Source organism: Suncus etruscus, chromosome 5 (genome assembly GCF_024139225.1).
Source record: "Suncus etruscus isolate mSunEtr1 chromosome 5, mSunEtr1.pri.cur, whole genome shotgun sequence".
Taxonomy (NCBI): domain Eukaryota; kingdom Metazoa; phylum Chordata; class Mammalia; order Eulipotyphla; family Soricidae; genus Suncus; species Suncus etruscus.
In genome coordinates, this window is record NC_064852.1 from 135913533 (window position 1) to 135933145 (window position 19613).

General features: G+C 35.9%; 1 pseudogene; it reads left to right on the forward strand.

Moving 5' to 3' along the window:
- Window positions 1-9802: 9802 nt before the first annotated feature.
- Window positions 9803-9951, forward strand: LOC126010302 (uncharacterized; annotated as a pseudogene).
- The last annotated feature ends 9662 nt before the right edge of the window (window positions 9952-19613 follow it).

Below are 19613 nucleotides of genomic sequence, written 5' to 3' on the forward strand. Positions count from 1 at the left end.
CAGAAAATATCTCTCATGATTGTTTTTTCTTTGCTTTTTACTACTGTTATTATTTTTTCTGTTTTGGGCCATGCCTGGCGGTGTTCAGGGTTTACTGCTGGTTCTGTGCCCAGGGATCACTCCAGCTGGTGATTGAGGAAGTTATTACTTGCCTTGCACATAGTTGAACATACCTGAGATCAAACTTGTGGAAGGCAAATGTCTTTAATCCCTATACAATTTTTCTGGTTTTAAAAACAACCCAAGTGCCCAAGAACAGTTGAGTGGATAAAGACTGTGGTACATCTACACAAAGAAATACTATGCAGTTGTTAAGAAAATAAAATTATGGTGCCAGAGATATAGCATTCCATATGGTCCCCTGAGTTGCCAGGAGCGATTTCTGAGTGTAGAGCCAGGAGTAACCCCTGAGTGCTGCCAGATGTGACCCAAAAACCAGAAAAAAAATGAAATTATGAAATTTGTTTTTATATGGATGCATATGGAGAGTATTATGCTGAGAGAAAGGAATGAGAGGAAGAGAAGTAGACATAGAAAAATTGCACTCATTTGTGTTATATATATAAAAAAAGACAAAATGGTAATAATATTCACAGACCATAGAGTTGAGGGCCAGAGAACTAATCCATAACAGGAAGCTTGCCACAAAGAACAGGGGAGTTCAGTTATGGCAGAGAAGGAACCACTGTGACAATGACAGTTGGAAATTTCATTCATTCTGGGTAAGAACTGTGATAAAGTGAGATAAAGGAGATAAATTGATATGCATGATAGACATTTAATAATAATATTGTAACAGTATTTTAAGCAGTATTTAAAAGAAAAAAGGAAGAATGAGAGACAAAAACATATCTGCGTCGGAGGAAGGCAGAGAGGAGTGCAAGAGGGAAACTGGAGACATTGTGGTGGGACATGTGCACTGATGAAGGATGTTCCACAGTCTGGCTGAAGCTCAGTCATGAGCAACTTTGTAATTGTAGCTCATGGTGATTTAATTAGAGAATTTATTTAAAAAAAAAAGTCAGAAAGCACAAGTGGAGCAAAACAAATCTCTCCAGGATGCCTTTCTGATTAGAAAAGTCAGTGACAAGAGTTGTGATCAGTGATATTCTGTGTCTTCTAAGCCAAAAGCATTGGAAGATTTTAGACTCTATTCCTAAGGCTCAAGTAGGATATCACAGACTTAAGGTTTCAGAAGGTAATTATTTGAATATATGATTCTTGTGATAGGGATTTTTCTCAGTTCTTTAGAAAGGTGATTATTCTACTACTAATTCTTTTATCTAACAGAATTTTCTATTATTTCATTGCAGAAAAAAGACACTTTTATGTATACAATGTAAGACACAAAATATACTCAATAGTTAAAAAAATTATGAGCAAGAAGGTTTTGTTTTATAGTCAAAACTGTAAACAGGATCCAGAGAGATAGCACAATGGGCAGGGCACATGTATTGCAAATGGCTGACCCTTGCATTGCAAATGACTGTAAAATCACCCAGGTGTTGTTTCTCCAACCCCAGGTGAAGGAGTTTGAAGTAGAGTTTCACATGAAATAATCCAAACTAGACTGAGGATGAAACATGTGTAGTCTGTAGCCTGCATTCTTCTATCTAGTCTCAAGACTAGCTGCCTGCCAGAACTGTTTTTATTAAGTAGAGACTACCCCAGGTGTGGGGGTGGGGGTGGGTAAGGACAAAGTAAGAGGTGATAGCTCAGGCTATCCTGAGTCTGTCCCACCCTGGTTTACATATAAGACAATCTTTGTATTGGGATAAAACCAAGTTGTAAACAAACAAACAAACACAAATGAAGCAGAGATAATATTTGTTTTGGGTGAAACCAAGTTGTAAACAGATACAAAGAAACCAGGGATGATCTTTGTTCTGGATAAAACAAGATATAATCTAACAAATTACAGTAGCTGAAAATTTCAATTGTCAACAGGCAATAAACTAAACACATTTTGGTAAAATTAAACTAGAGACTAGAGATGGACTAATGATATATCCAACACTTGAATTGATCTCAAAATATTTATGTTGAGTGAAGAAACTAGGTTTCCTCCCAAAAGGAAGAGCAGTTTTTACATACTGTCTCCCTTTATAAAGTTTAGCAGATGCAAGCCAATCTATAATAATGGAAGTAAATCAGTGGTTGCCTACAGAAGAAAGTTTGTCATGAAGAAACTATTGTATGTGATGAAATTACTCATTATCTTGGATGATGGTTCCCTTGTTCATATTCCAAACCTCATCAAATTTTATTCGTTAAAGTATACAATTAATTGTTGGAGCTGGGGAGATAGTGCACTGAGTAAGGCATTTATCTTGCACTCTTTCATCCCAGATTTGATCCCTGGCATCCCAGATGTTCCCCTGAGTACTGCCAAAAATCATTCATTCCTGAGCACAGAGCCAGGAGTAATTCCTAAAAAACTCTGGGTGTGCCCCCAAATGAAATGATACTTTTAAAAATACATATTAAAAGGACTTTAAGGGGTCAAAGTGGTAGCACAGCAGCAGGGCTTTTGCCTTGCGTATGGCTGACCCAGTACAGACCCATTTTCGATCCCTTGCATTCCATACGGTCCCCTGAGCCTGCCAGGAGCAAATTCTGAGCGCATAGCCAGCCCAAGAACCACCACCAACAATAAAAAATTAAATGTGTTTGTTAAAAATATGCAGTGGGAAAAAGCCAAAGAACACAACAATAAAAACGCAGTGAGGTGGGAATAGAGAGATAATACAGGCATGTGAAGTTTGCTTTGAATGCGGTTAACCTTGGCTCACTCCCCCATACAGTATCTGGTCTCCCAAGTACCTCCAGTAGTGATCCTCAGTCACCACTGTGTGGCTGTACAACAAACAAAAAAAAAGAAATGGAATAATAAAATTAAATATTTAAATTAAAGTTCTCTGAGGCAGAGTCCTTGTAGGTCATTCATTCAGAGGGATTTGGCCTTGCCCTGTGTTCCATAGAAATCATTCCTAACTGAAAGCTTAAATGTGTCTCATTGATGGTTAAATTCTGAAAGGATAAATGAAGCATTTGCAATCATAGGACTTAGATCTAGAGCCCTGATAATAAGAGAGTAGCTAATATATTCTCAGTCTAATTTTCCACAGCAAAAAAAAATTACAATGTTTTTCAGTACCTTTTTACATGCTTGAGTTTTAGCCCAAGATGTGACAGGCGATAGAGATCTGCACACACACTCTCTTTTGCACGGTTTATTAAGACCTGGTATGATTAATGACTGCACACTTAACATTTCTTACTCAACAATGGTACAATAAGCAGGCCTGTAGCCCAGCATGTCACAGTAACATGGATCAAAGGACCACTGTGGGTGTAGAAAGAGGACGAATAAGGAAGTACAACTGGTTCTAAGGTTAGAGATAATACCTAAGAACTGGCTACAGGAATTTATTCTTTGAAGCTCAGATTTCTTTAGTGATACATTTGCTGGTCTTACTTATTATCAATATTCCACATATGATTTCAAGCACTAGAAAAAGTTACATGGAAGTAAAGCAGAAGAGAGTATGTATTGGTGCTGAAGATAAAATTATTAGAAATATGTTTCAGTGGGTAGAATGTGCAATGTACAAAAATTTTAGGAAAAGATTTCAAAAGGGTAAAACTTCCTAATTTATTTCCTATAATCAGAGCAACACAGTTTGAAACATAACTTGGTTTATGTTATTCTGACAGCATTTGTATGAATGAAATAGAATATTGTGAGGGCACAGGATGAAAATGACAAATGAAAGTGCACTTCTTATGGCATGTCCTCTCTTTCTCCTCTCAGGAAAGTGATTCAGATTGATGAATGGACAGAATGGTCTCTATAATAAAATGGTCTCCTCAAGGATTGTGCATTATTAAATAAAACAGCAAAATAAAATAACCCTGAAGATGTGAAGTCTGACAAAAATTTCAATGTATTGTTTCCTTTCTATAATAATCAGATTATATACTTATTAGTTTAATTTGTTGGCATATTCATCATAATATGATGCTTTTCCCATCAGTTACAATATGCCTTCTTTGAACATTTATTTATTTGAGAATGCTATTTATTGTCTTGGGGAAGTTTTGGATATCTTCCACAGTCCCGCAGAAGAACCAGCAAGAACTTTTTTGAGAGTAGCAGGTGCCACAGCTAGCTGTACTCAGGGCTTATCTCTTGCTCTGTACTCAGAGATCCTCCTGGTGGAGCTGTAGGAACATATGTGTTTCTGAGAATGAACTCTATAGGCCATGTGCAAGGCAATTACCCTGCCTAATATACTTCTTTTCTAGCCCTTACTTGTTAATTTTATGGTTCTTTTCTTTTCTTTTTCTCATTTAGGTGTTTGTGCATTCTTTTCATTAAATTTGCACTTAGCTGTTCCTGTTACTGTTCCTTAAGGTTTGGAATTAGTTTGTTTGACAGATTTTTTTTTTCTTTTTACTGAAGGCATTTTTTGCTATAAATTTTACTCATAGACTAGCATTCAGTGCGTTACAATTTTCTTTTCTTTTCTTTTCTTTTTTTTGGTTTTTAGGCCACACCCTGTAATGCTCAGGGGTTACTCCTGGCTATGCGCTCAGAAGTTGCTCCTGACTTGGGGAACCATATGGGACGCGGGTGTGTGTGTGTGTGTGTGTGGATGGAACCACGGTCCGTCCAAGGCTAGTGCAGGCAAGGCAGGCACCTTATCTCTAGCGCCATCGTCCGGCCCCCAGTGCATTACAATTTTGACATATTGTATTTATGCTGTCATTTGTCTTAAGATACTTTTTAAGATTATAATAACTTTTATTCTGACCAAAGAGTGAATAACAAATCTTTTATAGTAGTATTTAAGGTACTTAGTGACAATAAATCAGGGCCATTCCCACCATCAGACTTGTCCTCCCTCCACCTCTTTTCCCAGCATGTGTCCCATATCTCTCCTTTGTCCGCTGGAGTGCTAGTGAAACTGTTCCCCTCTGTGTATAGCTTGTTGTAGATAGGGTATTGATTCTGTTGTTGACTTTACATTTGATATTTAAGTCGGATTGTTTTTTTAATTCCACTCAATGTTCATATGGTTGTTTGGTTCTGGTACTATTCATTTTTATTTCCTCCGCAATTCATGAGGTGTCTTAAGATACTTTTTTGACTTTTTTTTTATTTCTTTTTTGGTACATGTAACAAGCATGATATCTGAATCTACATATTTGTGTATTGTATGATTTTCTTTGAAATCTTATTTTCTAGTTTAGTATGAGTGAAGTTGGGAAAAATGGTTTCTAGGACTTCAATTTTTATTTATGTATTTATTTTTTTAGTTTTGGGGCTACACCCAGTGATGCTCAGGGGTTACTCCTGGCTATGCACTCAGAAATTGTCCCTGGCTTGGGGGACCAATTGGGTGACAGGGAATTGAACTGAGGTCCATCCTAGTTTAAGGCGTGCAAGGCAAACACACTACCCCCTGTGCCACTGCTCTGGTCCAGAAATTCAATATTTAAAAAAATATATTAGGAATCTCTTGACACCAAAACATGATTTATTCTAGAGAGTGATAAAAAAAATAAGTATTCTGCCTTTTTTGTTGTTTATTTTTATTTATTTATTTTTGTTTTTTTTGGCCGGTCACACTCGGTAGCACTCTGGTTACTCCTGGCTCTGTGTTCAGAAGTTGCTCCTGGGAGGCTCATGTGGGATGCCAGGATGTGAAATCATCATCACCTGGATTGGTCTAGTGCAAGGTAGAAGCCCTACAGTATTCACAAAGGATTAGAATGAAACATAGGCACAGCAAAATAAAAAATGAATAAGAAGAATCATGAAGAACACAACATTTTCAGCTCTGAAATGAGTAATTTTGCACACGGAAAGCAAAAGTAAAGAGAAAGCAGTAGGAAAAACACAAAGGTCACTACAAAACTGTTCAAGCTTCAGCAAAGAACTTTCAAGAGAGAATAAGAAACGTAAAGAACACAGGTAAATCAAATAATGAGATGAAGTAATATGGAAAACAATGCAATATTCACAAAGGATTAGAATAGAAACACAGGCACAGAAAAATCAGAAATTAATAAGAAGAATCACGAAGAACACAACATTTTCAGCTCTCAAATGAGTAATTTTCCAAGTGGAAAGCAAAAGTAAAGAGAAAGCAGTAGGAAAAACACAAAGGTCACTGCAAAACTGTTCAAGTTTCAGCATAGAAGCAACTTCAGCAACTCAACAAAATCAAGAAGGAGATGAAGAAAATACAGAAATATTCACAAAGGATTAGAATGGAAACGCAAAGCACAGCAACATCAGAAAAGAATTTGAAGAATCCTGAAGCACACAGCATTTTCAGCTTTAAATTGTGTAATGTTGCACTTGAAAAGCAAAAGTAAGAAGAAATCCAAAGAAAAAACACAAAGATAACTTAAAAATTCTTCTAGCTCCAGCAAAGATGTTTCAAGAAAGAAGAAAAATGTAAAGAATACAGCTGAATCAAATAATGAAATGAAGAAATATAAAACACAAAGCAATATTCGCAATAGATTAGAATAGAAACACATGCACAGCAAAATCCGAAATGAATAAGAAGAATAATGAAGAACACAACATTTTCAGCTCTCAAATGAATAATTTTGCACACAGATAGCAAAACTAAAAAGAAAGCAGTAGGAAAAACAAAGATCACTGCAAAGGTGATCAAGAATCAGCAAAGAGGAAGCAACTTCAGTAACATCAAAATCAAAGAAGATGAAGAAAAACAAAGAATACAGAAAGATTCACAAAGGATTAAAATAGAATCACAAAGCACAGCAACATCAGAAAAGAATTAGAAGAATCATGAAGAACACAGCATTTTCAGCTCTCAATTGGGTAATGTTGCACTTGGAAAGCAAAAGTAAGAAGAAAGCCGTAAAAAAGAAAGATTACAGCAAAATTGTTCAAGCTTCAGCAAAGAAGTTTATAGAAAGAAGAAAGTTAAAAAACACAGATGAATCGAATAATGAGATGAAGAAATACAAAAAAAAAACAAAAAACAAAAAACAAAGCAATATTCACAAAGGATTAGAAGAGAAACACAGGCACAGGAAAGAAAATGTAAAAGAAAACCGTAGGAAAAACACAGAGATCACTGCAAAATTGTTCAAGCTTCAGCAAAGAAGTTTCAAGAAAGAAGAAACTTAAAGAACACAGGTGAATCAAATAATGATATGAAGGAATACAAAAAAAGGCAAAGCAATATTCTTAAAGGATTAGAATAGACACACAGGCACAGCAAAATAAAAAATGAATAAGAAGAATCGTGAAGAACAAAACATTTCAACTCTCAAATGAGACATTTTCATGCAGAATGCAAAAGTAAAAAGAAAGCAGTAGGAAAAACACAAAGATCACTGCAAAACTATTCAAGTATCAGCAAAGAAGAAGCAACATCAGTTACACACAAAATCAAAGAAGGAGATGAAGAAAAATAAAGAATACAAAAACATTTACAAAGGATTAGAATGGAAACACAAAGCACAGCACAATCCGAAAAAAAATTAGAAAATGATGAAGAACATAACATTTTCAGCTCTCAATTGGGTAATGTTGCAGTTGGAAAGCAAAAGTATGAAGAAAGCCATAGGAAAAACACAGAGATTACGCCAAAATTGTTCAAACTTCAGCAAAGAAGTTTTAGGAATGAAGAAATTTAAAGAACACAGGTAAATCAAATAATGAGATGAAGGAATACAAAAAAACAAAGCAATATTCACAAAGGATTAGAATAGAAACACAGGCACAGAAAACTCAGAAAAGAATAAGAAGAACTATGAAGAACAAAGCATTTTCAGCTCTCAATTGGGTAATTTTGCACGCGGAAAGGAAAAGCAAAAAGAAAGCAGGTGGAAAAACACAACAATCACTGGAAAACTGTTCAACTTCAGTAAAGAAGAAGCAACTTTAGTAACACATCAAAATCAAAGAAGGAAATGAAGATAAACTAGGAATCCAGACATATTAACAAAGGATTAGAATGGAAACACAAAACACAGCAAAATCAGAAAAGAATAGGACGTTTCATGAAGAACACCACATTTTCAGCTTTCTATTGTGTAATGTTGCACTTGGAAAGGAAAAGTAAAAGAAAACCATAGGAAAAACACAAAGATCACTGCAAAATTGTTCAAGCTTCAGCACAGAACTTTCAAGAAAGAAGAAGAAACTTAAAGAACACAGGTGAATCAAATAATGAGATGAAGAAATACAAATAAAAGCAATATTCAAGTAGGATTAGAATAGAAACACAGGCACAGCAAAATCAGAAATGAATAAGAACCATGAAGAACACAGCATTTTTAGTTCTCAATTGAGTAATGTTGCATGCAGAAAGCAAAATGAAAAAGAAAGCAGTAGAAAAAACACAAAGTTCAATACAAAATTGCTAAAGCATCAACAAGAAGCAAAAACATGAAGAACAAAGCAAAATCAAAGAAGAAGGAGAAATACAAATAATAGAGCAATATTCGCAAAGGATTAGAATAGAAACACAGGCACAGCAAAATCAAAACGTATGAGAAGAGCCATGAAGAACACAGCATTTTCAGCTCTCAAATGAGTAACATTGCACATGGAAAGCAAAAGAAAAACAAAAACATTAGGAAGAAAAGAAAGATCACTGCAAAATTCAAGCATCAGCAAAGTAGCAACTTCAGTACACAGCAGATTTCAAAGCAAGAGATGAAGAAAAACAAAGAATACCGAAATATTAAGAAAGGATTATAATGGAAGCACAAAGCACATAAAAATCAGAAAAGAATAAGAATCATGAAGAACACAGCATTTTCAGCTCTCAATTGGTTACTGTTGTACTTGGAAAGCAAAAGTAAGAAGAAAGCTGTAGGAAAAACACAAAGATCACTGCAAAACTGTTCAAATTTTAGCACTGAAGTTTCAAGAAAGAAGAAAAAACTTCAGTAGCAAATCAAAATCAAAGAAGGAGATGAAGAAAAACAAAGAATACAGAAATAGTAACAAAGGATTAGAATGGAAACATAAAGCAAAGCAAAATCAGAAAAGAATGAGAAGAATCATGAAGAACACATTTTTAGCTCTCAATTGGGTAATGTTACACTTGGAAAGTAAAAGTAAGAAGAAAGCCATATGAAAAACAAAATGATTACTGAAAAACTGTTCAAGCTTCAACAAAGAAGGTAGAAGAAGAAACTTAAAGACCACAGGTGAATCAAATAATGAGATAGAGAAATACAAAAATAAAGCAATATTCACAAAGGATTAGAATAGAAACACAGGCCCAGCAAAATCTTAAAAGAATTAGAAGAATCATGAAGAATACTGCATTTTCAGCTCTCAATTGAGTAATGTTGCATGCGGTGAGCAAAAGTAAGAAGAAAGAGTAGAAAAAAACACAAAGATCACTGCAACATTGCTGAAGCATCAACAAAGAAGCAGAAACATAAAGAATAAAGCAAAATCAAAGAAGGAGATGGAGAAATACAAATAACACAGAAATACAAAGGATTAGAATAAACACAGGCATAGCAAAATAAAAAAGAATGAGAAGAATCATACAAAAAAACATTTTCAGCTCTGAAATGGGTAAGGTTGCACACAGAAAGCAAAAGCAAAAAGAAAGCAGGTGTAAAAACACAAAGATCACTGCAAAACTGTTCAAGCTTCAGCATAGAAATTTCAAAAAAGAAGTTGAAATTAAAGAACATAGGTGAATCAAATAATGAGATGAGGAAATACAAAAAACAAAGCAAGATTTACATAGAATTAGAATAGAAACACAGGCACAGAAAATCAAAACAGAATAAGAAGGGCCATAATGGTTTCCCCAGGGTGAGGCTCGCCCATTGCACTCCGGGCGTGCTGACCCCTGCGATTTCCCCAAATGTGGGAAACTCGACTGCGTAATTTATGGTAGTGGGGGACTGCATGTGCGCTCTCCCCTTAAAAAAAAAAAAGAAGAGCCATAAAGAACACAGCATTTTCAGCTCTCAAATCAGTAATGTTACACGCGGAAAGCAAAAGAAAACGAAAGCACTAGGACAACTCAAAGGTTACTGCAAAATTCTTCAAGCATCAGCAAAGAAGCAACTTCAGTACACAACAGATTTCAAAGCAGGAGATGAAGAAAAACCACAGACTTTTACCACAGGGCCTAAGCATCGAACACATTCAACCAAACTAACATGCATTTGCTCTCATACCCTCCCTTCTCATTACTGCATATTTTTTGTTGTTGTTTGCTGTTGGTTTGTTTTATTTTTCCAATTCTCTCTTCTTGTCTCCCTCTTCTCCGACCTCCTCCTCACTATCATCAATTTAATCTATGTCAAATAAAAACCACATGGTTACCTCCTCTATAGGAAAGGAAAGCTGACATATAGGGTGATGTGGACAATACTGCAAAGAGTATACACCTATATAGATAGACTCACTAACACAAGGGTTAGAACTCGAGACACGAAATCTATACATATCAAAAAGTTGATCTATTAGTTTCCTTTCTTTACAAGTACTATACTTACCTATCTTTCTGTACTCAATGCACCTCTTGCCTTTTTTGTCTCTCTACATTAATATACACCTAAGCTAACTTCTATATGTTTATATGTGGGCAGGAGCACACAGAGATAGGAATCTTCCTTAAGGGACAAACCTAAACTACAAACAACCCATACCCATACCCTATATAACCTCTCCCATACACTATTCCCTTTCCCTCCTCCAGAAATCCAACTATCCCTTTACCTCTCAATCCCACTCATGATATCCCCACCACATTATAACTCTTCACCCTCAGTTCTTAATCCATTAGGCATCAAGACTGACCTCCTACACAACGAGCCAGTACCCACTACCCAAGTGAAGAGACACCCACTCAAACTTTCACCTCGTTCCCAGCAAGAAAATACAACCAAGACCCCCTACTGACCCACTTTGATCACTGCAAAATTGCACAAGCATCAAAAAAGAAGCAGAGACTTAAAGAACAGAGCAAAATCAGAGGAGATGGAGAAATACGAAGAACACAGCAATATTCTCAAAGGATTAGAATAGAAACACAGGCACAGCAAAATCAGAAAAAAAATAAGAAGAATCATGAAGAACACAGCATTTTTTTTTAAATTGTATTCTATGTTTATTAAAGTGACTAGATATTTTTTATATTTTATTTAAACACGTTGATTACATCATGATTGTTGTTTGGGTTTCAGTCATGTAAAGAACAGCACCCATCACAAGTGCAAAATTCCCATCACCAATGTCCCAAATCTCCCTCCTCTCCACCCACCTCCCGCCTGTACTCTAGATAGGCTTTCTATATCCCTCATACATTCTCATTATTAGGATAGTTCACAATGTAGTTATTTCTCTAACTAAACTCATCCCGGTTTGTGGTGAGCTTCATGAGGTGAGCTGTAACTTCCAGCCCTTCTCTCTTTTGTGAATGAAAATTATTATTGCAAGAATGTCTTTCATTTTTCTTAAAACCCATAGATGAATGAGACTATTCTGCGTCTCTCTCTCTCTCTCTCTCTCTCTCTCTCTCTCTCTCTCTGACTAATTTCACTCAACATAATAGATTCCATGTACATCCATGTATAGGAAAATTTCATGACTTCATCTCTCCTGTCAGCTGCATAATATTTCATTGTGTATATGTACCACAGTTTCTTTAGCCATTCATCTGTTGAAGGGTATCTTGGTTGTTTCCAGAGTCTTGTTATGGTAAATAGTGCTGCAAAGAATATAGGTGTAAAAAATGGATTTTTATATTGTGTTTTTGTGTTCCTAGGGTATATTCCTAGGAGTGGTATAGCTGGATCATATGGGAGTTCAATTTCCAGTTTTTGGAGGAATCTCCATATTGCTTTCCATAAAGGTTGAACTAGACGGTATTCCCACCAGCAGTGGATAAGTGTTCCTTTCTCTCCACATCCCCATCAACACTGCTTGTTCTCATTCTTTGTGATGTGTGCCAATCTCTGGGGTGTGAAGTGGTACCTCATAGTTGTTTTGATTTGCATCTCCCTGATGATTAGTGATGTGGAGCATTTTTTTCATGTGTCTTTTAGCCATTTGTATTTCTTCTTTGTCAAAGTGTCTGTCCATTTCTTCTCTCATCAAAATTTAAACTTTACCACAATGCAATAGTTACCAAAACAGCATCATATTGGAATAAAGACAGGCCCTCAGATCAGTGGAATAGGCTTGAATACTCAGAGAATGTTCCCCCAAAATATAATCACCTAATTTTTGATAAAGGAGCAAGAAATCCTAAATAGAACAAAGAAAGCCTCTTCAACAAGTGGTGTTGTCACAACTGAATAGCCACTTGTGAAAAGCGAACTTAGACCCCCAGTTAACATTATGTATGAAGGTAAAATCCAAATGAATTAAAGACCTCGATATCAGACCTGAAACCATAGATATATAGAACAACACATAGGCAAAACACTCAGAACATTGAGACTGCAGGCATCTTCAAGGAGGAAACTGCACTCTCCAAGGAAGTGAAAGCAGAGATTAACAGATGGGAATATATTAAGCTGAGAAGCTTCTGCACCTCAAAAGAAATAGCACCCAGGATACAAGAGCCTCCCACTGAGAGGGAGAAACTATTCACCCAATACCAATCAGATAAGGTGCTAATCTCCAAAATACAAGAAAAAAAATCTAATCCCATCAAGAACACAGCATTTTCAGCTCTTAAATGGGTAATGTTGCACGCGGAAAGCAAATGTAAAAAAAATGCAATAGGAAAAACACAAAGACCACTGCAAAACTGATCAAGCATCAGCAAACAAGCAGAAACATAAACAGAGCAAAATCAAATAAGTAGATGGAGAAATACAAAGAACACAGCAATATTCACCAAGAATTAGAATAAAAACATAAGCACAGTAAAATCAGAAAAGAATAAGAAGAATCATGACAAACACAACATTTTCAGCTCTCAAATGGGTAATGTTGCACGTGGAAAACAAAGTAAAAAGAAAGCAGTAGGAAAAAAGCAAAGATCACTGCAAAACTGTTCAAGCATTAGCAAAGAAGAAGCAACTCAGTAACACATCAAAATCAAAAAAGGAGATAAAGAAAAAGAATACAGAAATATTTTTTTTGGTTTTTGGGCCACACCCAGTGGTGCTCAGGGGCTACTCCTGGCTGTCTGCTCAGAAATAGCTCCTGGCAGACAGGGGACCATATGGGACACCGGGATTTGAACCAACCACCTTAGGTCCTGGATCGGCTGCTTGCAAGGCAAACACTGCTGTGCTATCTCTCCGGGCCCAGAATATAAAAATATTAACAAAGGATTAGAATAGAAACACAAACACAACAAAATCAGAAAAGAATAAGAAAAGAACACTGCATTTTCAGTTCTCAATTGGTAATGTTGCACTTGGGAAGCAAACGTAAGAAGAAAGCAGTAGGAAAAACACAGATCTCTGCAAAATTTTTCAAGCTTCAGCAAAGAAGCAGAAACATAAAGAAACCAGCAAAATCAAAGAAGGAGATGGAGAAACACAAAGAATACAGTAATATTCACAGAGGATTAGAATAGAAACACAAAGCACAGCAAAATCAGAAAAGAATAACACAGCATTTTCAGCTCTATTGAATAATGTTGCAGGCAGAAAGCAAAAGTCAAGAAAGCAGTTGGAAAAAAACAAAGATCACTGCAAAATTGATCAAGCATCAACAAAGAAGCAGAAACATAAAGAACACAGCGAATTCAAATAATGAGATGAAGAAATACAAAGAACACAGCAGTACTCACAAAGGATTAGAATAGAAACACAGGCACAGTACAATCCAAAAAGAATAAGAATCATGAAGAACACAGCATTTTGAGCTCTCAAATGGGTAATATTGCACGTGGAAAGCAAAAGAAATGAAGCAGTAGGAAAAACCCAAAGATCACTGCAAAACTGTTCAAGCATCAATAAAGAAGAAGAAACTTAAATAACACAGCAAAATCTAAGAAGGATATGAAGAAATACAAAATATACAGAAATATTAACAAAATATTAGAATAGAAACACAAAGCACAGCAAAATCAGAAAAGAATAAGAAGAGTCATGAAGAACACAGCATTTTCAGCTCTCAATTGGGTAATATTGTACTTGGAAAGCAAAACTAAGAAGAAAGCAGTAGGGAAAAACACAAAGATAACTACAAAATTGTTCAAGCTTCAGCAAAGGTGAAGAAAGAAGAAGAAACTTAAAGAACACAGCTGCATCAAATAATGAGATGAAGAAATACAAAAAACAAAGTAATATTCACAAAGGATTTGATTAAAAGCCTTTTTATCCTATTAACTCCTTTGAGGTGCAGAAATTTCTCACTTTAATTTGTTTTTCTATTTGTTTATCTTTGTTTGGACAGTAGTGCTTCCTACTTGAAGATGCCTTCAGTCTCAATTGTATTAGATTGTTTTAATTGTTTAGATTGTTTTAGTCTATGTACCTTATGGTTTCAGGTATGACAGCAGTTTTTAATCCATTTTTATTTGACCTTCGTACAAGGTGTTAAAGAGAAAAGTTTACTTTTTTTTTACATGTAGATGACCAGTTTTCCCAACACCACTTGTTGAATGGCTTTTATTGCTTCTCTTTGTTTTCAAAAATTGGTTTGTATTTGTTTCAATATCAGGTTATTTTAATGATCATTGCTTTATTCCCTATTTTAAAGTTGAGGAAACTGATGTTTCTCCATTAGAAGTGACAAAAAGAGGAGAGAACCTTCAAGGACAGCTTGGTGTTTTTCTCAGGGCACATACTGACCTTCGAGGTCCAGGGCAGAGAGATGGAGAATTGGAGGATTCCAATTCCCAATCTGGGCACTTGAACCCAGAGTTCTCAAAACATCTGCTGTTCCCAACAATCGTACTCTAAGTATTACACTGTCTGGGTTTCCTGGCATGCCCTGACCTAGGAGAGCAGGTTGAAGGCTTAGATCATTTTGGCAGTGGAGGTGTGAGTGTTGCAGGGAGAATCCATCCCCAGCCAACTTGGGAGCCAGAAACTTCCTCCACAAGACTAGAGCATTCGACTGTGCCACCCTGCTCTGAGATACCAACAACACACAAGAGTTTACTACTTTGAAGGGGACTACAAAAATGGCCTGAGTTTTGGGATTGGGGGGCTCTTTCCAGTCCAACTCTGCACAACAGCTCACTTAGAGGGAACAAGGAGCCCAACTTCCAACTTTGGGGGGGGGGGCAGAGGTTCATGATCAGAGCATGCAGACTCCAACTTTAACACTAGGAGGACACCCTCTCTCCCCATACACGGGACAGGGTTGGGTGGTCTTAAGGCTCCATCTATCGCATTTCAAGCTTACCCCCTGGACAGGGAGGAAGATCGCGGGCAGGAGGTCCTACACTTGCAGGAGTGGCGAACAGGATTTTGACCCTCACTCCAAATGGCAAAATGCAATACGTGTTTAATAGATGATTGTTAAAATTAGATGCTTTTGTGTGAGTGTATGCCTGTTTCTGCAGGTCACTGCGTGGTGTGGCTGTCTGAGTCTCACAGTTTAAAAGTATGGCTCTTTGTGTTGAACTTGATTGCCACCCCTGTGACCTAAAGACTCCATCATACCCTTCAGAGGATCCAAGGCGTCGGGATTCAAAAAAAAGAAAAGATAGCAAGAAAGAAAGAACGAAAGAAAGAAAGAAAGAATGAGAGAGAGAGAGAGAGAGAGAGAGATAGGAGATAGAAGGAATGAAGGAAGGATGGAAGGAAGAAAGAAAGAAAGAAAGAAAGAAAGAAAGAAAGAAAGAAAGAAGAAGAAAGAAAGAAAGAAAGAGAAAGAAAAGAAAGAGAAAGAAAGAAAGAAAGAAGAAAGAAGGAAAGAGAAAGAAAAAGAGAAAGAAAGAAAGAAAGAAAAAGAGAGAAAGAAAAAAGAGAAAGAAAAAGAAAAGAAGAAAAAAGAGAAAGAAAGAGAAAGAAAGAAAAGAAAAAGAGAAAGAAAAAAGAAAAAGAAAAAAGGAAAGAGAAAGAGAGAAAAGAAAGAAAAAGAAAAAGAAAAGAAGAAGAAAGAAAGAAAGAAGAAAGAAAGAAAGAAAGAAGAAAGAAAGAAAGAGAAAGAAATGAAAAGAAAGAAAGAAAGAAAGAAGAAAGAAAGAGAAAGAAAGAAGTGGCGAAAAGAGTACAACCTATCTTATGCCAGATTTTAAAGAAAAGAATTTCAGTTTGTCTCTATTGAGTATAATATTTTTCATGGGCTGTTGTAAACAGCTTTGACACTATTGAGAAAAGTTCCTTTCATTCCCAACCTGTTGAGAGTTTTTACCATGAATGAGTGTTGTTAATGCTTTCTCTGCATCTATTGATGTTATATAATTCTTATTTTTCTTTTGTTCATATGGTCTATTATGTTTATTGAATTTCATTTGTTAAATCATCCGGGGATGTCTGGATTAAATTCTACTTAGTCATGTTGTATGACCTTCTTGATGTGATGCTATATGTTAGAATTTTGTTGAGGATTTTTGAATCTGTGCAATGATATTGGCATATAGTTCTCATTTTTTGTAGCTTCTCTGCTTTTGGTATGTGTGTTAGAAACTATTTGGGAGTGTTTCTGTTCCTTCAGTTTCCTTGAAGAGCCTAAAAAGTATTGGCAGTAGGTTCTCTTTAAAGGTTTGTAATAATTCACTATTGAATTCATCTGGTCTGGAAATTTATTTCTGGGAAGCCTTTTGTTAACATTTCAATTTCCCTACTAGTGATAGCTATTAAAGTCATCTTGGTTCAACCTTGGGCAGTTATGAGTCCAAGAATCTATCCATTTCTTATAGGTTCTCTTCTTTGTGGCAAAAAAAGTTTCAAAATAATCCTTGATTACCCTTTGAATTTCTGTAGTATATATAGTGACCTCCACTTTTCATGTTTTCTTTTCTTGTATAACATTTTTCAAAATAATCTTTAATTACCCTTTAAATTTCTGTAGTATCTGTAGTGACCTCCCCCTTCTTATTTCTAATTTAGTTTGTTGTTTCTTCTTTTTTCCTTTCTCTCTCTTTTCTTTTTCTTTTTTCTTTCTAATTCTCTCTCTTTTTGTTTTTGGGTCACACTTGGCAGTGCTCAGGGGTTACTCCTGGCTCTATGTTCAGAAATTGCTCCTAGCAGGCTCAGGGGACCATATGGAATGCCGGGATTCGAACCACTGACCTTCTGCACGCAAAGCAAATGCCTTACTTCCATGTTATCTCTCTGGTCCCCTTTCTTTTTCTTTCTTTCTTTGTGAGTTTTGCTAGTTCTTTTTAATCGATCTTGTTTATTTTTTCAAAAATTCAACTCTTCATTGATATTTTGGATTATTTTATTGGGTCTCCACTTTATTACTTTCTGCACTGAGCTTTGCTTTTCCTTTCATCTGCCTAAATTTGTTCACTTTGTTGATCATTTTCAATTTTTTGATCTGTGCCATTAAGTTATTTATGTAGGCTCTTTTTTCCTTGCTGACAAATGCTTGTAAAGATAATTTTTTTCTCTTGATATTGCTTTTGCTGTGTTCCACAAATACTGATAATTTATGTCTTCATTCTCATTTGTTTCTAGGAATCTTGTGATTTCTTCTTTGATTATATCTCTAACCCACTGGTTCAGTAGTGAGCTTTATTAATTTCCAGGTTTTAAAGTTTTTTATCTGTTATGTCTGTATCTGTTTGTAATTTACTTCTAATTTCAGTGTCTAGTACTAAACAGTACCTTCTAATGTCAGTACCTTCTCTATGATATGAGAAGGTAGTTCATACTATTTTTATCCTCTTAATATTTTGGAGAGTTTTGTGATGCAACATGTGTTCTACATTGGAGTATGTCCCAATTGCTTTGGAGAAGAATGTGTATGCAGCTTTTTAGAGGTGGATATACCTATATATATAGGAATAAATGTAAGAAAAGGAAGAGAGTGACTTAGTATATATACATTTGTGTGTATATATAGAAAACAAAGTTAACGCTTAGGTCCTTTGATTCTATTATCATTTTATTTTTTGTTTTGTGCTTCAGTTTTCTTTCTGAGTCTCTGGTATCCTATGATTCTTATGTTATTTTATTTATTGAGCTTATCCCAGAGTTCATTTTTCTGCTCACTTTCTTTAAGAACTTTTCCCAGCCTCCTCTGTTGAATGGAGGTGTTATGCGGTTTATTTTCTACTTCACTTATTCTGTACTCAACTACTGCTACTGTGCTGGTGAGACTTTCCAGTGAGGCTTACATTTCACCTACCATGATTTTCAGCCCTAATATTTCTGTATGCATATATTCTTTTAAGTCTTATGTTTGTTCTTTCTATCATTTTCTTTCAGTTCTTTGAAGAATCCTTAAGGATTTAACAATCCTTAACATTTAGCCTCTAAAGTCTGATTAGTGTTGGTTAGGTCTCCAGAACTAGCATCTTCAGTCACATGGTATGGTGGGGTCCCACATAGTTTTCTCATTGTGAACTTGGTTGTATGGTACTGTTATTATGTGTTGTGGTGCAGCTTCTTGACTGAAGGAAATGTACAATCACTGAGCAAAATGAAGTGACTGCAGTCTTGCTGGTCTACACACCTCAGCTGGATTCTGTAAACAGGGGCTTTTTCCCAAAAGACTCTGCCTGTAACAGACAGGTAGCTGTGTTGTCTGGGTTCTCATACCTCAGTTTGATGGAAACTGGTGCTTTATTATTATTTTTTTCGAGGGGCACAACCAGTGACGCTCCAGGGTTATTCCTGTCTGTGCACTCAGAAATCACTCCTGGCTATGCTCTCAGAAATTGCTCCTGGCATGGGGGACCATATGGGACGCTGTGGGATCGAATTGTTCACCCTAAGGCAGCCACATGCAAGGCAAATGCAATTCCTCTGTGCCATCGCTCCAGCCCTGGAAACTGGTGCTTTTATAATCCAAAGTTTTGTCACCACCTATAGATGCTCCTGTTAGTCTCATACACCTCGGCTGGATCCATACCATTGTCTTCTATGACTGTACATTTTAATAAGTACATTGTTACTTGTTACCGTGTACCCATTACCAACTATCTACAGTTTACTATAGCTTTCATCACATTCCCCCATCTTGTTTATGTATACACCACCTCTAAATTTAATTTTTAGTACCCTCTCTTTCTGTTCCTTAGAATCATCTTTGAGTATGTCGAAGAGAAATACAGAATTTCAAGTTCCAAATCATACCCATTAAGACTTATACATCTTTCTAAGTATTTTACTCTGAACAGGTGATGTAAACTTAGGCTCAAACTGTATTTGATTTCTCTTTATAAGCATAATGCCTAGATTAAAGCAGTGTTCAAATCATGTGTATTAAGTCAGGAACATACACTCACTTTTCTTTTTTTTTTCAGGTAAATATTTAAATTATCCATGACTCCAATAATCCGGGATCTGTTAGGATATTTTGTACTTTTCATGAACAGCTCTAGATTTCTAGAATCGCATGATTTTGTTGATATAATTGCTTTAGAACCTTTTGGATGTCTATATTTTTTGAAGAATGTATTTTTATAATAATGCATTTTTATAATAATCAGATTAGAATTTAAAGATAGAAGAAATTTTTTGCCAATTTATGTCCAAATTCATAATAG